This window comes from Coturnix japonica, chromosome 1 (assembly GCF_054131305.1).
Source record: "Coturnix japonica strain WE chromosome 1, WE-NBRP24, whole genome shotgun sequence".
NCBI classification, from domain to species: Eukaryota; Metazoa; Chordata; class Aves; order Galliformes; family Phasianidae; genus Coturnix; species Coturnix japonica.
The window spans coordinates 152554193-152577676 of NC_140663.1; the positions used below are offsets into that span (position 1 = coordinate 152554193).

General features: G+C 43.8%; 1 long non-coding RNA gene across 2 annotated transcripts in view; it reads left to right on the forward strand.

Annotated features, from left to right (window-relative positions):
• The window catches only part of LOC107308120 (uncharacterized), a 36892-nt gene extending 23326 nt beyond the window's left edge, over window positions 1-13566 (forward strand). The window contains exon 5 of one of the 2 annotated variants that reach the window (XR_014948661.1): window positions 12858-12948. This is a non-coding gene — a long non-coding RNA (uncharacterized LOC107308120). Of the gene's footprint in view, window positions 1-12857 lie in introns of both variants that reach the window. The other variant, XR_014948665.1, reaches the window with a different exon arrangement.
• The last annotated feature ends 9918 nt before the right edge of the window (window positions 13567-23484 follow it).

The following is a 23484-nucleotide window of genomic DNA, read 5'->3' on the forward strand; positions in this document are numbered from 1 at the left end:
TGGAGTAAATCACCCACCATTTCTTGGTACAGCAAAAATGATAAAAGTGAAGTTTCCATACAAATGTCTGTTAAGCTACATGACTGTTCAAATCAGACTCCTATGCTGTGTATCTTCTAGTACCTCTTAGGCTTCTGGATAACATTAACAAAAAGATCAAAACTTAGTTTAAAAGAGCTATGCCGTACTTAAGAGATTTAACTTAGTGTTTACCAAGCAATGGGAACATACATTACTTAAAAGAAAAAGAGAAGAAAAAAAAGCATGAATGCAAAACAAGGATAAAATATCTAACACAGAATAAGATTCCTCATATGGTGATTCAAACATTCTCACTTTTACACGCCTTATTTAAAAACTTGCCATCCTGGAAGGAATCCCCATAGGTTCAATCACAGGGTTTGTTAATTGCACCTGCTGCCTTATTCTGAGCTATGGATAGCCTTGTCTGTCTTGAATATCTCTATCACTCATCACTGTCAGCCTGCTTTTTGGAGAAAATCATCTGAATCCAGTGTGACGTTTCTGGAAAGAAAGCTCCATACCAGCTCCCTACTGACGTATGGGAGGATCTCCAGCAAGATTATTCATTGCTGTTGTCTCTATTTTGTACAGGAAAAAAAAATAAAAGTAACTTCACATGGGATTATTCATGCTTTCTTTCAGAAACAACATTTAGCCTCCACCTAGAACTTATCCTCATTGTTTAATTGTTGCTTTATGCAAGCAAATTCTCTTAGTATGACCCAGGGTCTGATCTCTCTCTGTCTTGAACATGATAAAAGTCCTTGAGAAGGGCTGGTCCTGTCTTCATCTCAACCCCACAAGGATATTTGGACTTCTTCCAGTTCAGTGTCTAGTTGGTATATAAAGCAGAAACAGTGCTAGTGACAGTGATGAATGGTCTGTTCTTGGCTGTTGACTGCATTCACACCACTGGATATCCCTACAGTATTTAATTGCATAAGAGATGAAATCCTTCTGGCCACATTAAGAATGCTTGGTCAGCGTTATCAGATCTAAATAGTAATCTCCATAGAGGAAACTGGTAAACCTGCACCCAAATTAAGTAGATAACAAGCAGAGAAAGTCCGTGCATTGAATGAACTCGCTGCTCTCTCAGGACTATGGAAAACAGAGTTGTAGAATTATTTAAACTCAATTAATCATCAAAAAAGAAGAACCTAACAGATACTTTTGGCAGCTACTGTACAGCCTTCTTGTTATGTAATTGAAATCATACGAGTAATTAAGGGGCAATTATAATCAACGAATAAGAGAGTTGTGGAAAAATGAGATGTGAAAAGACAGGAAGACTGAGGATAATTCATTCTCTCTTTAAGAGCTATTTGTCTCAGTGGGTTCCTTTAGTTGGAGATAAGCTGAATTGCTGTACAGAGCTCAGCAGGAAGAGAAATCACCAATTCCCCACACAGGGCAAGTTTTAAAGATGTAGAAACCCAAGGGAGCCCCAGGTGCACCAGTAGGACAGGCCAGAACTCTGAGGACCTCAGCTTCATGGAGCAGTCGTATTGTCTTCATAATCCAGCTGCTCCCAAGCTAATTCTCGTTGTCCCCAAGCTGCTCCTCCCCCAGTTCTATACTAAGCTCTTCCTTTTCCATCACCTCCATTGTGCCTTGCAGCAAGGCAAGGAGAACACTTGAAGCAGAGATTTCCCCTAAATCTCTGTTGTATTTGCAAACCCAGCTGATGTCTGTTGTAACATAGAATCAGTAAAGTTGGACAAGACCACTAAGATCATTTAGTTCAACCATCAGCCCATCTCCACCTTACCCACTGACCACATCCCTCAGTGCCACATCCACGCCATTCTTGAACACCTCCAGAGATGGTGACTCCATCACTTCCCTGGGCAGCCTCTGCTGGTGTATCTCCACTCTTTCTGAGAAGAAACTTATCCTGATCTCCAAACTGAACCTCCCCTGATGCAACCTGAGGCCATTACCTCTCATCTTAATGTGTCCATCCCCCGACAACTGCCTGAAGTCTGGAGGGACCTTCTTTATCTAGGAAGGGGGAGCAAACAAGCACACGGAGGCAGAACTTTCCCCTTCCTACATATAATATTTTTTATTTACTTATCCTTACATGCATTTGAGGGCCTCAGAAAGCCACATGAAAGATGTGGAATGTTTGTACATGCCAGGGTTGCCTCTCTGCTGAGTGTGCTGGTGCTGTGAGCAGCACAGCAGTTCCCCAAGCAGAGAAGGGATACCCCAGTTCAAGGGTGTCATCTTCCCCAAAGGGTCTGAAAATCACATCATGTCCAATGATCATGACCTCAAAAACAAGAGCAAGAAAATGGGGAAAGTCTTTCACTAGGAAATAGTCAAAATCAGATCAGCAGAATGAATTGGAGCTTGCACAGAAGTTGTTGTTTGCTTTCTTTTCATGCTCAGCACATCTCATGTTTCAGGCACTGTTTGTCAGTAGCTCGAGGCAGCCATTTTAATAAAAAAATAGGCAAATTTTAAAGAAGACACAGAGAAAGAAGAGACACATGTGTGTGCATGCTTTTACCAGTGCCGCTGCTGACAAACTGTGTTGATAAATTACTTTTCTTGCTTGGGGGGTCCAACTCTTCCCCATTTCCCACTAAAGAAAGAAAATGTAAAATATGTCAATGAAGCCACAATAGAAACATGCTAATGTGTTGGGGGGCCATTTTCTGTATTTCAGAGCCTGAGAATCTGCCTGCAAAAAGCCTTCAGTAGCTGCTGCGTGAGGGTTTCCAGATGAGTTACCCCAGTTAACATTGGAAGGGGTTAAGGCTGAACAAATCCCAGATGAAGCCCTGGCTTTAAACCTGCTTGTATCTCAAGCAGGTGGGACAGGTATTTATTTCAAGTTCCTGAGCTTGGATTAGTTAAATGCCTCTATTCCAAAAGGTTCCCATCTGCCTTGCTTGCTTGTTCCTCCACTACACTTGTTTACCCTTCTGAGCATTTCTCCAGCCTGTCACTTCAGGGAGAGAGGGAGCATCTAATGCCTGCACATAGGGTCAGGGATATGGGAGAGACTTTCTTTTTTTATTATTCTTGTAGAAAATCAGGAAGTCTGTGTAGAGCAAAGAAGTGTGTTGTGATGAGAGAGCAGGCAACAAATCAGAAGACAAGAGTTTTCTGGTCAGATCTTCTCCAGGGAGTAGCTACAAGTCACAGACCCACTGTGATGTTGCTCTTGATTTACAGATTCTCCAGGCAGCAGTGTGTGTGCCTCTGCTCTTGTCAGAGTAAACAATACTCAGGCTATATTTTGCTCTATCCACAACCTATTTTTAGGGGTTCGCTTGCTATTGACCCACTGCAGAAGTTCAAGGAGCACATGCGTATCTCAGCATATGTAGGAGAATGGTACATCTCAGCATGTGTAGGGGGACAGGGCATCCAGCACCCCAGCCTGTGGATGCAGGAATTGGGCAGCAGCACCACAAGCCCTAAACTTTCCACGATGGAAGCAGAAATGTTGCCTTGCTGCCTGCTCCTGCCTATGTGGGCAGATTAAGGCCGGGGTCAGCAAATGGAGTCTATGTGAGACAAAGCATCAGCTGTGATGTGTGATCCAGCTGAGATGGCCAGGATAGGGTCCTTCCTCTCAGAATCTGTGAAAACAAGGCTGTGATTTGATTTTATTTGCATTTTAGCTTTAGATAAAACATCCAACAATACAACCATGAGAGACTCTCTCTCCCCTTACCCTGAGACATTGCCCAAGGAGCAGACAATAACAAGTAGCATTGATTTATTGCTGCAGAGGAGGGAGAGAAAGAGGAATGCAATAAACGCTGAGGAGATGAGAAATGTACCCGTTCCCTCACCCTTACACACACACAAACACACACAGATGCTCACAGCTCAGAAAGGGAGAGGAGGTTATCTGCCATGAACCAGCACATTGCTGAAATTCTAATGAAACGCGAGTCAAGCAGGTAGGTGGTGGAAGAAATGCTGAGTTTGATGTGCATTTATCATCTTCAGATGCTCAACTCAAGTCAGGGAGGAAAGTCACAGGAAGGGCACCCTACCACTGGCAAAAATATTTTGTAAGAAAGAGCAGGCTATTTCCTTATAAAGAGTTAGAGCAAATACATTTCATTCCAAAACAAATCAGAACCTTGCTTTGAAGGGGTACTAACAAGCTTGGCAGAGCAAAAACAAACATTAGAAAATGCTGACTTAAAATTGCCTTTCCTACCTGAATTCTCTACCCAAGCATTTGTGGACTGTTTTAACTGTGCGACCAGACGGCCTTTTTCCACACAGCTCCCTCCTTCAGTACACAAATTGGACCCATTCTGTGGTGGGATCTCTACTTTGTCATTTCACAAAAGCTAGAAGTGAATGAGGAGTAGTACAGTGAGAGAGTAAGAAGATATATTGGACACTGTCTCCTCCCTTGCTCCTAAGTGCTGTAAGAGATCTTTCAGCCACTCTTTTTCACAGATGGTTTTTAACGGTGTCTTCTTATTTTCTTGCCTGATTTGCAAGACCAGTGGTTTGATGTGAAAAAGTGCTGAGCTCTCAGACTCCAGTGAGTCAGGGAAAGAGATGCTGCATCATATCACAGAGTGAGTGTACTGAAAAATCAAGTCCTGGTGGGTTCAAACTGAAGAGCTGCAGCACTGACATAGCTGCCTGTTTGCCAAAGGAGGTGGTCCTTATCATCGTATCTCATCACAAGTGCTGCAGAATGGAACCAGCTAATACTTATGGAGCTCTTGTATTGCACTGGCAATGCTGTAGAAAACCCCATAGGGAAAATACTTCATGATTCAAAGACTGTGGTATAAATTAGGAATATACTGGAAAATAATGCACTGAGTAGGTGATCATCATCTTAGTAGTGACTTTCTAGTGCAAAGGACTTTGGGATACATGAATAAACCACCAATAAACACGTGCTTTCTTTAGGATGCAAAAACCTTTCAGTGGTTACCCATGTCCTAATCTTCTTCTGCTTCACTTGGTATTCACGCCACTATAAACTTCCCCTATTCTCAGCAGTTCATTCCCTTCCAGTACAGCCTATCTTCCTACTTCCAACTATGGTATGCTGTGCTAGTTCACCCCATTCAAGTCATCCATCCCTCATGCCATCAATATGAGTTGTCTCCATAGAGGCTAATTCATTGGCTGCTCTGTTTTCATTTCACTCACATACCAATCTTTTCACTGACAGAGAACTGGAGAGCTTCAGTGGGTAAGTAACAGCGTTTTTTAAATGTAAGCCTTCAGACTTAACCTTGGCCACAAGGAACAGTTCTAAATGAAATTCTCCTCCCCACTCCATCTAAAATAATTCAGCTTGAGGCAAACACCTGGATTGTATAACTTTACTCCAAATGGTCATATTTTGGCAACATTGAAAGTGACTGGAAACGAGAAATCATAAAGAAATGTAAAACCATCAGAGCCACCTGTAAAAACCTTGAACTCCATACAGAGTTTAGTCTCCATTGCATCAGACGTGTCCTGGCCATGCTTTGAGCATCTTCAGTTCACATCTGGGTGCACACCAACATCTCATTTGCCGCTGGCACCATAATCACCATCAAAATGAAAACAGTGTGACCATGACCTCCTGAGCTCTGACCCCTAAGTGATGGGCAGTTGTCACTACCAAGACTCACCACTCACATGGTTTGTAGTGGAGACACAGCTATCTCACCCCTGTCCTGAAGCAGCTGTTCAGGAAAACAGGAGATGGTCCCTTGCTCCACCATCTCAGGGATCCATTTGCAAGTGCCCCAGACTATGTGGCAATGAGCACTGTGATAACTACGGGCTTGCCTCACCATCAGCGCATAGTGCGCTGTTCTCCAAAATCAGTGCCCATCTACTTCTGTCAGGGTGACTACCCAGAACTTCATTGCCTTCAGCACACTGCGTTAAATGTTAATGTTACACATTAAATGTCAATAACTGAAGGTTACTGCACAGTCACTTAGCTCTTTCTCCTTGCTGCAGATCTGCTCTCTGGCATTGAGCAATTTGCTAAATCTTTCGGAGAGCCAATTTCCTCAGTTAATAAACTCTGCAGTGGAGTGCAGCAAAGATCAGTTTGGTTTTTGTGGACCATAAGGACCTTAAGGGGAAAACTCACAAGGGTACAGCACTGCTACTCTTATCTGATCAGATGTAGCAGCTAACACATCTGCTCAGGGTGGCTCAGTCTCACATCTAGCCTGTTGCTTAGGGGAATGTCTAGTAGAATTTCTATGGCACAATGAAGCATTGGAAAATCATACAGGGATTTATAGCTGCATTTTCTTGCAATGTGTTATAATAGCCAGCATTATTTAATCATGGAAACGTGATCTGGCCAGAACTAACTAGCTTTGCTCAGGTGTGCTTGTAAATTTAATTTGAGTTCTTCTACCTTGTGCAGAAGCTGAATGCAGGCTAATGTGTGCGCTGGAAAAATAACAAATTGTATTACAGCATAAAACAGGAAACCTTTTAGTTGCACAATAAAACAGTACAATTCAATGTATGCAGTACTTACATAGCAGCATTCAGAAGAAAAAAATGTTTCAAAGCTTTATACAAACAACTTGGTGCTACACCAGAGCCAATATGTCACATCTTGTTAAAGAGAAGAAAGCCACTGTGAAAATAAATTTGTAATATACATTTAAAGAAAACATTCATTGGAAGAGGAGTCTGCTAACAGCTGGATATTAGTACCATTAATACAGGTCATGACAGAAGACATTTACCCATGATGCTCTCCATTGAAACACTGTTAGTGTTTTGCTTTAAATATAAAGGATCTGTATGTCCCATGAGCCAGATCATGTGGAGCTGGATGTTCCTTTTAACATGCAGTATCCCAACAACTGAAAAATGAAGTAAAGGAGTGGGGAGAAGGTTGGACAGGAAGAGAGGAGAGGAGAGGAGAGGAGAGGAGAGGAGAGGAGAGGAGAGGAGAGGAGAGGAGAGGAGAGGAGAGGAGAGGAGAGGAGAGGAGAGGAGAGGAGAGGAGAGGAGAGGAGAGGAGAGGAGAGGAGAGGAGAGGAGAGGAGAGGAGAGGAGAGGAGAGGAGAGGAGAGGAGAGGAGAGGAGAGGAGAGGAGAGGAGAGGAGAGGAGAGGAGAGGAGAGGAGAGGAGAGGAGAGGAGAGGAGAGGAGAGGTTGGAAGCCTTTCCTTTAAATCCAGTCTTGACTTGATTGCAATTACTTTTTCACTGGGCCTTATTACTGCCTTCAGAAATATTTTTACTCTTCAAAATGACTACAGAACATCTGTGTCAAATTTAACATAAAACCTCAACAGACAGTGCCAAAATAGTATGTTTACCCCTGGAAACTAGCAATAAACAAGTTTTCAACAGCTAAGAAGTTGCTGAAATGTATACAAATATTAAGTATAGTTGAATTTTTTTGGATAGATCTTATGAATAAAATTCTGGACGTTGGTTTATTTGTATTCCTCGAAACCTGTATGTTTATTTCTAAATTGTAAAATAGAATTAACACACTAAGGGAAATACTAACATGTGCATTTAAGTGCTTGTTTAACAGCTTGATTGCTTTCCAGCAGTATTTTGTCATTCCCTACTTCCCACTAGCATTACCTTATAACTAATAGCAAAAGATAGCTGTATCAAGACAGTTTAATTGAAGTGTATAATATGGGGAGCCACAGCCAACACGCTGGCTAGCACATTGTGTGCCCTTCTAATTGTGCAATAAGTGATGCTGATTGCATATATGACTGTACAGTCATCTCTGGTGCCTCCTGAGATGACTCACCTGCTCTCACTATGGCACTCCTTGACTATGCTGTGCAGTGCCAACTTTTCCATATATATCCTCCACCTATTCAAATATCAAGATTTATCCTCTCTAGCTTTTGGCTGAGATTCCTAAGTTAAGGCTGTCTCAGCTTTATGGTCTTCCTGTTGTCAGAGCAAGGAGGTACATGCTTGGGGAAGGCAGCTCTGCTCTTAAGTGGGCCGAGTCATTGCAGGCTGTTTGCTCTGTTGCTCCACTGACCACCAAAAGAGCTTCCTACAGGACTACCAGCATGTGTCTACCACAAGGGTGACCCTGTTCTGGGTTAAGTCATTTGGTGGTGGACCTGACAGTCCCACCAGGAGAGGTGAGCTTGGAGAGGCTTCCCATGCAGCTCCAGTGGCTTTGCTCAGGTTCTCCTTACATTGTCTGAACCCACAGTGACTGAAGCACCTGGATAGCACCATCTCCAAGTGCTCCTATCCCTATGCAGCTCATCCTCAGGCTGCTTCCATTGGCAGCCCTCGTTTAATCTCTCCTCCTGTCACTGCATTTTTTCCTCTTTCCCTGTTTCTCTTTTCCAGGGCTCATTCCCAAAGTGTTTGCCACCTCCCTACAGCCTGTTTCTGCAGCTGCTCCCTCACACACTTCCTCCGCAGCTCTCCTGGTACACCCTTTCCCATGAGCATTTCTCTTCTGCAGAGCTGCTGCTTTTTCCCACCAATCATGGTTTCACCTCCCAAGTTTCAGGCGACGCTGCAGGCTTTCACCAGCCTTCAATTTTCCAGGGCCGTGTCCTTCAGAAAACAACCACTGCCCTCGGGGACCACAAATCACTTCCTCAGTCCCAGGCAAGATGTGAATTAATCACAAAATCACTGTACTCACTTCTGATTTCAGCCACAGATCAGTCTTTGGTAGGGGAAAGGGACATGAGCAGTCCAAGGGTGTCACAGATATCCTCATGGAGTAATGGGTCCACAGCGCCCTGATACATGGAGCTATCTGTCTTCTCTGAGCCTGCTGAACGTCTGATCTGACACATTTGCCCGCTACTGTGACTCTATGGGGACAGATAGAAATCATCACCTTTACTTTTAAATGTTTGGAATTATCTGGTTGTTGCTGTAGGGCTATAGACAGTCATCATAGAATCACTGAATCATAGAATCATGGAATCATAGAATGGCCTGGGTTAAAAAGGAACCCAATGATTATCCAGTTTCAACCCCCTGCTATGTGCAAGGTCACCAACCACCAGACCAGGCTGCCCAGAGCCACATCCAGCCTGGCCTTGAATGCCTCCAGGGATGGGGCATCCACAACCTCCTTGGGCAACCTGTTCCAGTGCATCACCACCCTCTGAGTAAAAAACTGCCTCCTAAATCTAACTAATCTAATCCTCCTATCTAACCTAAACCTCCCCTGTCTCAGTTTAAAACCATTCCCTCTTTTCCTATCACTTTCAGCCCTCATAAAAAGAGGGTCACAGAGATGGTTTCTCATGTAGGTGTGCATGCTGCTTTGCAGGAGGAGGATCCTGAAACAAGAACGCTACAGATGGTTTGGGAAGTAACGTGGACATATGCCTGTCCTCAGGGTGTAGGATACTCTTAGATCAGCTGCAGGAATGCAGCAGGTCTTTTTCCATAGCGACAACAAGCCAAATTTTGCCCCTTCAGCCCCACATTTTGTCCCTTATGTCCATCATCAAGCCTGCAGCAAGGCAGATGCTCTATGGACAGCTGTTTGTCTATACTAGGGCTCAGTTTCATGTCTCAGCACTATTTCTGTCTTCAAGTTTGAGTGTGGTATGAAGAGTGGGATTTCCTCTGAAGGGATCAGTCAGGCTTTTCATCTTCTTTCTGAAGACTTGGCTTCAGAAATATCCAAATGCATATTGAAATTACAGGCAAGGAACAAGAGCTCCAAAGTGTGAGTAGCCTTGTTCAACACGGTCTATTAATAGATTTGGTTATGGCCCAAAGCAGCTGGAGGCCCACTGAGTGGGACAGTGTGTCCCAATGGTGCTTAGTTGGTTAATTACACCTTCAGCATTTTTTTTCCCCTGCATTGACACTTCATTTCCCTCCTGCTGTTTCAAGCTGCTGATTGATCCACAACAGCGGGTAGAGGAAATAAATGTATTTATATTACATCATAGCTACTCTATTTTGCAAAGTTTAAGGCATGTAACGGAGCAGGGCTGCAGACAAAGGGCAGGTGTGTGCTACAGCTGCCGCATCGCAGCTGCTCAGCTCAGCCCAGGAGTGCAGCAGTGTGCGTATGGAGGCGGATTGGAGAGTGGGAAGGAGCAGTCAAAGCAACTGTTTGTGTGCATACCCATGTGCACCAGCCCACCACAGCACCTGTGTGCTGACCTCAGGCTGTCAGAATTACCAGAGCCTCAGAAAGAATAAAAACAAAACTGTAACTATTCTTCATATAGATATGTATGCCACTTAATACTTCAAATAGCAGAGGAAAAATGAAGTTTTTCTTTGTTTATAGATGAAAGTCTATTCATTTTGGAAAGTCACTGCAAATATGGCACAACGTGGGACATCCTCTATTGTCCTGCTCAGTCAGAAATGTACATCTCCCTCTCTCTTCCCCATAATATCTTTCCAGTCTTGGACAGTCTCTCTGACACCCCAAACACCAGACTCACCCAACCCAAGCAGTTGTTGTAATACCCAGTGCCACCAATGCAGAGCTGTGGAGCTATGAGATGGTTTGGCAGCTAGCGGCATAAATGGAGGATTACCTTCTTCCACTGCTTATCTATTTTGAGTTGCACCATAGCCTCAGGTTGTGCTGAAATGCTGAGGAAAACAGAATCATAGAATCATTTGAGCTGAAAGGAACCTTTAAAGTCCATATAGCCCAAATGCCAAAAAACAAGGACATCCAGTTAGAGCAGGTTGCTTAGAGCACCATCCAGCCTGACCTTGAATGTCTCCAGAGACAGGGCATCCACTACCTCTTTGAGCAGCCTGTGCCAGTGCATCACTATCCTTAATTTAAATAACTTCTTCCTTATATCCAGTCCAGACATCCCCTTTTTCAGTTTGAAACCATTTCCCCTCTTCAGATCTAAAGGAGTGGGAACCATGGGAACCATGGAAGTGGCAGGAATGTGTGTTACTGTTGTGGTTCTACGGTAGAAGGAATGCCAAGGTGGAAGGCAAAGATCTGGCTCTGTGAAAGAATAACACCATCAGCAAAGCCAGGGCACACACATAAAGCTTCTGCAACGACCTATCAGGAAGGCAGACAAGATGTGGCAATACCATGGCGTTAGCCACGCTGTGATAACACTATAAACACATACTCCTACTGTAAGATAAACATAAAACAGTTTATTTGTTGGTGGAAATGGGATAAGCTGCCTCACATTTTCCATGGAATAAGAGTAGGAACCCTGGCTGTCACACTGGGAGCTGTTGTTGATTCAGAAGGTCACACCCAAGTTTGCCACAAGGTCACTTTTTCACATCGCCAAGCCCATACACAGAAGAGAGGCCAACCCAAATAGGCTGAAGAATGCAAACAGAGTATGTCAGCTTGGGCGTCCTCGCAGCTACCTTGGCATAACCCTGCAGGGGAAGAGTGGACGGGAAATGAAAAGGGAAAGGCAGAGAAGGTCTCCTGTGAAGTACAAAAAGGGGAAACATTTGGGGGCTTTGGAGGCTTTTTTTTTTTTTTCCCCTTATTTTAAGGTATTTTGGAAGTTTTTATTAAAATCCATTGGAATTACGAGTGACTCATAGAGTATCGTTGCTGTGATGGAAGGAGTGACAGTGAAAGAGAGACACTGGTAAGAAACAGGAGCAGGCAGCAGGATGAATGGAAATGCTATACTGCAGCCCATTAGGCAACTGCAAATTTAGCTGATTTTCAGAAGTCTGGCCTTATTTACTGGTCTAAATTGGTGGTGGCCTCTTGATTTCAGATGAAGTTAACTGGCTGTTGCCAGAAGAAGGAACGATTTTCATGTTGTGCAATTGAAAGAAGAAAAAAAAATAGAATGACTTTCAGTGTTGAAAAGGTCTTCTCGGTGTCACTGAGAACTAACACAGCAATGCCCTTCCCCATAACTCCTAAATCAAAGGCCACACTTTGAATTTCAGGAGTAACAAGAGGTTTGGAAAGCCAAAGTTCAGACACTTCAAGAGGTGGCGGATTCGTCACATTCCCTGAGGAGTTCTTTCAATGCTTAATTAATGACTGTTAAGCTGTACACCTCACTTCTAACTGAAATGGAGCTAGCTTCAGCCTCCAGCCATGGGATCTTGTTACGTGGAGCCTTATAGATGAAAGAGTCTCTACTATAAAAATCTATGAAAAAAAAAATTCACTTGTTCCAGCATAAAAATTGGGTGAGTCATATCAAGTTACAGGTTTATAGGTCATCAGGAGGTTTGTGGATAATTTATTCTCGTTGCTTGTAACAAATGCTGACACCACGTTTAGAGAAGAGCGATAGCTCTTCCTCTCGCTAATTAGGGAAGCCTGAAGGGTCTGAATATCATTACAGTTTCAAAAGGACTGTAATCCTTAAATTTGGAGGATTGTTTCCAGCACTGTGCTTTAGTTCAGCGGTACTTTGGGGTTTCTTATCTTCTTTGCCAGGTGAGTCACTTCCAGTTAAAACTGCAGTTGTTACAAAGAGCTGGAGGAGAGTAAACAAAAGGAAGAGGCTTGTTCTCCTCTCCCTGAAATCACAGCCTCTTGGTCAGAGTGCAGACACATTTGGAACATATTCACTCCTCACACTTTGTACTGTACTGTCTTCCTGCAAATAATACATAATTACAGAGACATAGCCCCAAGTGGGGAAGGAAGAGGCTGTTTACACAAGCTATCTACATACAGACAACACTACTTTTTACTTGCCTGTTTTAGAAATACTTAAAAAGCTCATTTTTTTTTTTGTTTGTTTGTTTCACTCAAGACCTTTCCTAGCATGCTAATAGCTGGCTTCTAAGTTGCTGCCTTGCAGATTTTTCCAAGAGCACTGCTTTTTTTGTTATTATTGCTCTGACTTTCCTCCGGTTTACAGATGTGTCTCTTGTACTGAGGTACTCCTTTTCTCAGGCCATCATGCAAGGAAAAACAACAATGAGGCAGACACCTTGCAACATGTGCATTTCATAGTGCAAAGATGAAGAAGAGAAGGAAGGGGGAAGCCAAAGGCATGGAATGAGGATTCATGATGCTGAGTGCTGTGAAGATTTCCTGAGCCTGAAAGAAGATGTACCTGAGAGTCTACCTGCATCCTTCAGATGAGGCTAGGGATGAGCACGCACCCCATGGGAGGAGACTTGGTTCTGGTCCTCCACCATCTCAGGAGCATCTCTCCAGTCTCCAGTGCAGACCAAAGTCTGAACCTCAGACAGGAGGTTCCCTCTGATCACCAGCACTTCTGTGCCTTGCAGTAATGAAGACTGGCAGAGGTTGCCCAGAGACTGTGAGGTCTCCTCCTTGGGGATCTCCCAGAGCCACCTGGATGTGGCCCTGGGGTGTCCCTGCTGGAGCAGCAGCTGGAACAGAGGGACCCAGAGGGCCCTGCCAGCCTCAGCCGTGCTGGGGTTCCATGAACAGGGCTGAAGCTTTACTGATATGCAAGTCTCACAGAGCCTCAGACAGACAACAGACAAGCAGAGGTCTGGTTGCTCAATAACAGAGGAGTCCCTGCCTTGGGAAGAGAGAATTGCCATGGAAAATTGTGTTTTTGAGGATTCATGTTCTCAGACATCTTATAGGTTATGTACTTTTGAAATGAGAGTCTAATTAAATGCTAAAAACACTTTTTGGCTTAGCAAGTTTATCTATTTGGTTGCATATTGCTTTTCCTATTAAAGGACACTGTAAGAGAAATCCAGAGCACTTCCATGAGAGTGTGTCTGGGCAGGAACAGGGAGCAAAGAGCATACCTTAGAAAAAAACACCATGATTTACATTGGATATATCTGTGAAACTTCTGGCAGTACTGTTGACAGCATCCATAATACTGTCCATAAGACTCTGACTACTGCCTAGAGCTGCCTACATCTGATATCTGAAATCTGACTTTCTCAGAATTCATGTGTTAGTGTATATTGCATTTCTGGAGAGTGTCCTCAACACAGAGTAGAGAAGGTATGACAACATACACTTTATATTAAATGCTATTTTTAAAGAGACTTATATAAACTTTACCAGTTGAGCCTCCTCCAAGGGGGTTGGTGGCCAGAGTTTCTCATACTGGATCTCAGCTATTCTTCGAAGACAGCCTGTGTGCTCCAAAGTTTCTAAGTTTACAGTGCCAACAGTGAAAATCCAAGGAGATTGGACTTCCCTGCAGTGCCCCTAGTTTCTAGGCCAGCCTACATCACAGCTGGATGTGGAGTACAGATGGACAGGAGTCACAGCTTGTTGTGACATAGGCCAAACATCCATGAATCAGGGCTTTTGGGAGCACTCACTGGTAGCATCTTTCGAGAGTCCATATGTACGGTCATGTGAAGCAACAGAAACCATGTGGTTCTTATTTCTTCCTCTTCACTGCTCATATAAAGCGTGCATGGTTTCACTGGGATCTGCGAAGACAGCAGGTGTCTGGGAAAAAGAATTAATCTTTTATAAACATTATCACAAGCATGACCTGCTGCCAGTCTTTGATGTGAAATAAGTTCTTGTTCAGAATGGGAAACTATACTAATTATCCTTAAGCATAACATTTTTAATGAAGCCATGAAGACTGACATTCCATGTCTATTAGAATGTAGAAAATATGTTACAGTCTGAGCCACTTGAAGCCAGACAAATTTGAGAAGGATGTAACAGCACTGCAGGGGCTCTGCAATAGTGCCATGACAGCTCTGTGGGGTAGTTTACTATGTGTACATCTAACAAAGTAGTGTTAGCTTTGGGTTGTGGACGCTCAGGGAAGGTGGTGATAACCCCACTCAACTCTCCCATGTACTCAGATGTCTGGTAACTCTGCTGCTGTGGGATGGGAGGAGGCTCAGAATATGCAAAAATAGACCAATTGCCCCCATAGAAAAACAGAACAGAGAGACACCAGCGAGGGGCACACGAAACATCTAAGGAATTACTCCCCTGGGAGAAGAAAACTTGAGATGACGCACTCCAGTCTGGTCTGTTGTTTTTTTTTTTAAGGCTTTTAAATCACTCCCTCCCTTCCTGACCTTTTATGAACTGATCAGGGCCTTCTTTGAAAGTGCCATGGGAGGACGCATCCGTCCTCCTTTTCTTTCTGCTGGCAGCCAGTAGCAGGACGCTTCTTCTACTTGTCCTAAGTGGGATTTAATGTACCAATTAAAAGGAAAGATAAAGCATTAAGTGGTGGTGTTTCAGAACAGATAACCTGCAATTTGGACGCAATCTGCTGTTTAAGAACAGGGTATGCTTGTTCTACACTTGCCCACAAGTCACGTCAGGTAAATAAAGCTCTTGTCTCCTAGACAACCAGGACATCCACAACAGACCTTACCTGGCTTATCTAATTTCTTTGCTATTGTGTCTGTGTAATTAGTCAGAGAAACAGACGTGCCAAGGGACAGCATCTTGACTCATTGAACATCACGTATACGCTTGCTCCTTTTTCCCAAAGAGGCTGCAGGATTTTGAAAGACTCAGCAGTGATTGAGTCACTTGCTCTTGGTGCTGAAGTCAGCTCACATTCTCCTTCAGAAACTCCTGTCAGATATGATCGCAGGCTTCTACTCTTGGTTCTCAGAGGAAAAAGGCATGTGTAGCTGGGATTACGACATGCTTCTGTGTGTGAAAGGCAGCTTATTTTGCCCTCTGATTAATAAGGGACTGCCCATGTGTTCTCAGAAGAATCATAGAAGCATTTGGATTGGGAGGGACCTTTAAAGAACATCAGGTCCAACTCCTCTACAATGAACAGGGACACCTACAGCTCCACCAGGTGCTCAGAGCCCCAACCCACCTGACCTTGGGTGCCCCCAGGAACAGGATATCCACTACCTGCCTCACTGGGCAACCTGCGCCATTGCCTCACCACCCTTATTGTAAAAAACGCATTCCTTATGTCTAGTCTAAATCTCCTATCTTTTAGTTTGAACTCATTTCCCCTTGTTCTGTCATGACCTTACACTCCTTTTAGTTCATCCTTGTACAAAGTTTATTTGTCCCATATAATGTCCTACCACTCGACAGGAGCATAATCTGAAAGGAATGCTGCTAGCATCCCGTTAGGTATGTGATAACCCAGGGGTAGAGGTGAGCTAAACTGGGTGCTGTGGTGCTGAGGAAAACTCCCTTGTTGATCAGTATAGAAAGTGTAAGTGAAGCTTAAACGTCTCAAGATCAGAACCAATAAGCAGCAAAAAAAACCTTATTGTTTAGGTTATCATCATACACCACTAGAATATATGGTGACAGATCAGGTGTGGGGTGGTGGCGGGGAGGGGCTGAATCAAGCTTTCTCTGACGCTCTTTGGGCTGGATGTGTGCTCACGTAGACACAGCAGCGTGGGTGTGGGCACGGAAGGGAGAGTAGACAGGCTGTTCGTGGGATGGAGTTCCCATGCAAATAAAGTAAACACTGCTCTGCTCCCTGCTGCGTTCTCAGTGACCCAGACATGGCTTCTGCCACATCCCTTGGGAGCTGTGCTTCCAGCCCACAAGATATTACAGAGGGCATTCAGTATATGCTTTGCTTTGTTTGGTTTAATCTAATCGCTTTTGGCCATAAAAACCACACTAAACAATCCCTCTTCCTCACTGAAGTTTACACCCACCAAGTACTTGTAGATAGTTATCGTGTTTCCTTTAGTCATTGTTTAGCTAGGAAATACACGTCTAATCCAACTTCTGCTGATGTAACGCTGGACATGGGAGGAATAAAGACTGCCTAATGGAGAACATAAGGCGAGCTGCTCCAGCATAAAGCTTTTTAAGAACTTCCCTCTGGCAAGTAATTCACAGCTGGCCTCAAAGGAGGCATTACTAGCCAGGAGGAGGGCAAGGCAAGAGATGCTAAAAGATGATCTGATTTAGGGCTTTGTCAGTCAGGCCTTAGTGGCTGGGATGATACGGGATAGACTCATGTATTCCTCAAGCTGAAATCTCTTGAGCCCAAACCACTGCTGGCAGTGAATTAACCATCTGCTAACCATGGTGAGGCATTGCCTGGAAGAGTGCAAGCTGGACCAGGCCAAAACCATATCAAAGACTGCACCCGTAATCTGTAGTGCAAATGAGCTTGGGCACTTCTCAGGCTCATACCCTGACCACTTTCTGTTTACTGGTGTACAAAAACAGCCAGAGCAGCATGGCACAGGAGACCTGTGATGGACACAGCTCCTGGTCCAGCTCTGTGGGCCCTTTGGACCACTGACTTTAGGGACCAGAGTTTGGAGTACTGGACAAGGCACAAAGGATCGTGGTCTGGAGGACAGTCTGCCTGCAGCCACTGAACCATTATCCACAGAGCAACGTGTCAGTTGGGTTTCTTGCCACGTTCTTACCACACAGCCTTTTTCTTTCTTTTTCTTTTTTCTTTTTTCTTTTTTTTTTTTCCTTTTTATTTCCTTTTTGTTTCAGATATTTTGCAGATCCCTGGCGGATCTTGAAGTATTTCCAAGGATCAATCACATATATTTACTCGCTTAGTCCCTATAAATCCAGGCTGTTTATTGCACATGACTTCATATTCATCTCAAATGGCTCCGTGTTTGTCTGGATACATAAATACTCCTCTCCCTCTGTGCTCCTTAATAGTTTCCCCAAACATTTTCCTGACTTGTGTTTTTTGGGCACGACTGTGTTAGGGCTAGGGATAAAGAAGAATACTTTGCTCTGACTACAGATGTACTGGCTCACCCAGAACTAATTTTGGCAGGAGTCTACCAACATGAGATGTCTGAGCCAGCGTTTTTCATGCTGTCTGCTGATTTTTCTCCAGGGTTTCATTTTCCTAAGCGGAGTGCTGGATGTGTTTGTCTTGCCCTGAGAGCATACACAGAGTAACGATAGGGAGGGGAGAGGGAAGGTGCCACCCTGCACTGAACAAGTTCTTTTTTATTGAAGAGCCTGGAAAAGCCTATCTTTCATGCATTTTTATATATTTTTATACATGGCTCATATCTTTTAAATCAGACAAATGTTCCTGGAAACTTTTGAGGCACTCATCCCGTTCATAACCCAGTTGTGCTTACTGGAGAGCTCCTAATAACGTAAATCTATTCAGCTTAAATGATAAAAGCAGAAAATTATGAGACAGAAATGAAAAGGAATCTGGCTATTAGAGGTTAGCTCTATATTTAGCACCTTGGATTCAAAAACACCATATAATCGTGAAAATTAGAAACAGACCAGAGCATCCATGCCATACAAATGCAAGAGATAATGCAGAAGGCAAGACAAACTGTTTTTCTTTCTTTTTTTTTTTTTTTTTTTTTTTTTGGCTGGAACCCAGACTCCTTAAAGAATGAGGAAACTGGAAATGGGGCCAGTAAACGTCAAGTCCAAACTGAAGCAAGGCCTGGGAGGCAAGGAAAATCAAAGGAGATGTGCTAAGATATCTATATGGGGAGGGACAACTAGCACAAAGCAGCATTGCTTACTGCTTTGGCTCCAAGGCATATGGTGAGTAAGTAATATGTTATTAATAACTCACAATAACTAGTCTGTTATCATCACTTGTATCAAACAATGCTAAGGAAGGAACTGTTCAGATTAAAAGCACAATATTCTTTAATTACAATAATAATGTGGGGACACCCTGCCTCTCTTACATAATATAACATCCACAGTAGTCTAAGAAACTCATATAAACTCACCAGATGATCCTACTTAGCAATATGTCGACAAACTTATGTTTAGCTTGGTAACATCTGGTGTAGATGTGGTACTGAGGGATGTGGTTTAGTGGGCAATATTGGCGATGGGTGGATGGTTGGACTACATGAACTTAGAGGTCTTTTTCAACCCTAATGATTCTATAATATATAGAGCCTCAGCCATGTAAGCTCTGACAAAATCTCTGAGACTCTGTCCCATACAGATCGAGCCTCATTGCTCTTGCCTGTAGCCATGAGCTTTCCCTCTATGTCCATTCAGTAACTGGTGAGCTGAACAAATCCACTGGCTGGAAGTATATCTTTTGAACAAACCTTTGATACATCTCCAGGTTTGGTTTTTCATGCAGCACAAAGGAGAATGACTGAAATCTCTTGCCCAGCATGTTGTTCCCTTTCTAACTGCTTTAGTCTTAGCTCAGGTGTCTCTACTGACCATAACCACTGTGGCAATATCTACAAAGAGGAATGATATCCAAGATAACCACAGCAGACAATATTATTTAAAAGTGGCATATTTTTTAGAGTTTTAAATCATCAGAAAGCTATGGATTATGCTTTTGAATGTTTCTAATCAGAATGAATTCCTCATGTTCACTGTGGATGTTTTATTTCTCTGTCTCTAATATTACTTTTTCACTAAGGTGAAGCACAGTCCTCTCTCCCTCCCCTCTCTACTCCTCTTCTGGAAGTTTGTCCCAGTAACTACCACAGCAGTGAAACTGAGTTTGCACCAGTTAAACTGGCATGGAAAGAAACTTCTGAGCTTGTACAAGAAATTTCATTCATTGGAAGTACTCAAAGCATGAACATGTGGAGGAGAGAAGAAAAATAGTTCCTGAGTGGCTAGGCTGGGTCTCTAGACTCATGTGCTTGAACTCCAGATGATCATTCAGTTTAGCTGCACATTGTACTTTGCAGAGCTTTGGTTTAATTACACAATTTTAAGCTTAAAACATTTTGTGTCATTTAATGTTTGAATCCAAAATGGACAAGGAAGTAAACATGAGATGACCTGTTACTATTTAAAGATGAAGAGTAGACTAAGATCTCCACAGTGAGCCCACACCACAGACTTAATCCCAGACCAGATCTCATGGAAGCCCTGACTTTTTCTTTGGACAACCAATTCCGGCCCCACTACAACTACAGCTCTAGATGATCTCTCTTCTCTAGCCCTGCTCAGGCTGACATGAAGATCCAGTCTCTGGTTTGCACCACAGACTTTCTCTCAGCAGAGATCTATTGGATACCTTAATTTTTCTTTGGACAATGAATTCCAGTCCCACTACAACTGAACCTTGATTGCTCAATCGTAACCCTAACCCTACTTTGCCACTCAGGCTCAAATGAAGATTCCTGCTCCTGCCCTAAACCACAAACTTCCTCTCAGCACAGTTCTCTTGGCTGCCCTAGCTTTCCCTTGGGTTTCCAATTCCAGCCTCTTTCCAATAGCAGCTCTAGACCCTCTTTCTTTCTCAATCCTAACACTGTAGCTTAGGCTTAAACTAGAATACTGAATACAAACTTCTCAGCACAGATCTCCTGCCTTCACTAACTTTCCTTTGGACACTCAGTTCCAGCCCCACTCCAGCTACACCTCTACGCTCTTTCTTGCTCAGCTCTAACACTAACCCCACTCTCCTGTGCAGGCTGGGAGAAAGATCCCTACCAATGGATGGCACCACAGACTTATCATCTTAGCACAGATCTCTTGGCTTCTCAGACTTTCTTTTTGATAGCCAGTTCTATCATGTCCACTCCCATCACTCCTCTTGGAGATCTCTCAAACACAGCTCTCCCCTTAACACTTTCTGTTCTACTCCTTATCACTACTTTTCATCATTTACTTGAAGCTGAAGGCTAAAGTCTCAGTAAGTTTACAAGACAACAGTTTGTTAATACTCTGGGTTTTGATTTAACATGTTCATCACTAAGCTGCCTTTTAACCTGTGTTTTTTCTGCCTAGCGGTGCTGTCCCTATCTACAATTTGCTAATTATATTAGCTACCTCTCAGCTGTTGCATGAGCAGCAGCCAGGAAAGAGATAGTAATAGAAGTGATGACCTAGAAGGAAGACTCTCTGTGTGTGTTGTCAAACATAATCCTGCCTTGCCCGTGCAAACAGACTAAGTAGCCCTTGGGGTCCTTTACTTCCATTTTGTAATCATGGCCAGACTCTCTCAATCATCTAATAGAGATTTCATCAGGAAATGCTAAACTTCACAACATAAGATCAAACAGATTCCTCCTCTACAGCTGCCTACATGCTTGAGGCAGGACCTGCAGGTGCTGGGCAGGAAAGGAGGTGCACAGCTTAGAATATGAATCTCATGGAAAGCATCCTTCTTCCTTCCACCATTTCAGGCCACAGCTCTCTTTCATCTGACCTGTCTGAAATTTGTGGATGAGCTTGGAGTAAAGAGATGCTAGTGCAGTTGTTTGAAAGCCTGCCTGTTGACACAGGATGCAGTACGCACCCGTGGAATCCAGCTGAGCAGTGCTTCTTCTGGACCAGTTGGAACCCTAACCTTTCAGAACACCTGTATGAGTCAGGTTGGTTGGATGGGGCATGCTCTGACCTGACACTTGCTGCTACCAACCTTGTGGCCACCTAAGTGCCACTGAACTAAGCAGCTGTATGAAGCCCTGATTGAAACTAACAGGTTTTGGCTGCAATGCAAAGCTACATGGCAGAAATGCCACTGGTCAGAGACATGGCATGAGGCTTGATAAGTTCTTGTTGCAGTGTTTTCCTTCCATTTAAGAGCAGTCTTGATCTTCGGCCTCCCTTGTAATTGGTGCAAGTCTGCAGAGTCAGTGTCTCTCCCCATACCAGCAGCAAGTAAGACATTAGAGAAGGAGAGAAAAAAAAATGTCCCCACATCACAGGTTTCCTGCTAACAAAGGGACTGGTGCATCTTCCTCTGATGTGCTACCACATTCCTCCATGGCTCAGGCAGAGATGGATGCTTCATGTCCCATGCAGGAATCCCTAACAGCAAGGTAACAGGTTAGTTGTTGGGGCTGAAAATTGTGGTTCTCAAGCTTGGCAGAAAGAAAGGCACCAGCTTTAACAATACCAAGTGTCTTTATCTTTTCAGGGCAACAATGCCCAAACCATATATATTCCACCTCCATTTCATTGTGGCCCATTCAGCAGCCTCATGAGTAAGCTCCCAGGACTGTGTTTCCTGCCTGGGCTCTGCTCAAAGAGACCATCCACAGACACACACTCCTTCTGCCATGGCCCTGATCTGGTCAGAAACCAACCACAGCCCAGCAGTCATATCACTCAATAGCATACTGGCACCTGGCCTGGAAACAATGCCTGCTGGAGCTAATGAGCTCCGCACACCTTTCTGCCCAGCCACACCTGTTCTGGATTTAAGGTGCCCTTAGATGACACAGCAGGGAAATGAAGAAGGAGTACTAAGGTTATAAAAACCTGGTTTCCAAAGTGTGCTGAGTTATCCACTGGCCTTTATCTCTCATTTCCCAGACCTATAAAATCAGAGCATTCAGAGGCACAGGCAAAGATGCCCTTATAATAATGCTGGCAGACAATTATTGCTGCAAGACAGCACTAACCCAGGCTCAGTACAGCTGTAGGCAAAGGAGTCCCTTGGCTCTTGGCTACCTGGTCACATCTTCCCCTCTTGGGAACTCAGGATGGCAATAAGCACTCATTTTTTTGTGTGTGACTGATCATTGCTTTCCAGGGAAAAAACACCTCACCAAGCAATTGTGAGAACCATCCTCTGAAGGATGCAATAACTCTGTTATTGCTCTGACTCATCACTAGAGCATGTTTATCCTATGCATGGCACTGGTGTAAACACAGACCTGAGGATCCTTGGCCCGTGGGGCAGCTTGGGAGAAGTCCAGAGTGCCATTATTTCATGACCAGAAGTTCTCCAACTTCCCTTCAGATTCTTAAAGAGATGGAAAAGAACAGAAACAATCCATGATCTCTAAACAACAACACCGAGTCTATGGAAATGAACAAAAGGAATAAAAGTGGCTAGAGCTGTTAAAAACATTCAGCCAAATAATTTCACTACCCACAAAATTAAGAGTATATCAAATGTTTGCTGATATACTGAAGACATTGTAATGAATAGTGACTGTGCAGTTGTTTGGAATAGTTTCATGGTTGGTCATGAATTGGTAATGTAGATCAATTTTGATATAAGCAAGAACAATGAGTCTCAGTAGATTCCTTTGCTGAAGGAATAACTGGCAGAAGTATCTATTTTCTACATTTCATATCACAAGAATGAAGACTGGGATTCTGTATATATTCACATTGCATTGATAGGTCCATACACGATTGCTTTACAACTGCAACTGTTAATAAATGTATGGGAAAAGAATAATGTCAGAGCATCTACAGGTAAAAATGAAATAAAACAAACAAACACCACCAGGTGCAAGAGCAAGAAAATCAGGGGAAAGCCAGACTGGCAGAAGGGAAGGGAAAATTTGCTTATTAGTTCCTGTCAGGTATTGATGGATACGGTCCTCTCTGAGCCGAGCAGTTCCAGCTCTTCCAGCCCTTCCTCACACCACATGCTCCAGTCCTCAATCTCTGTGTCTGGACTCACTGCAGTATCTCCAGATCTCTCTTGTACTGAGAAACTCAGCACTCCAGAGGAGCCTCACCAGTGCTAAGCAGTGGGGAAGGATCCCCTCCCTTGGCATGATGGTGATGCTCTGCCTAATGCAGCCCAGGAGACTGTTGGCCTCTTTGACACATCACTGGCCCATGGTGAACTCCCACAGCCATTTGGACGTGGCCCTGGGCCACCCTGCTCTGGGTGCCCCTGCTGGGGAAGGGGCAGGTAAGCCCAAAGGGTCCTTCCAGCCTCAGCTGTTCTGTCAGTCTC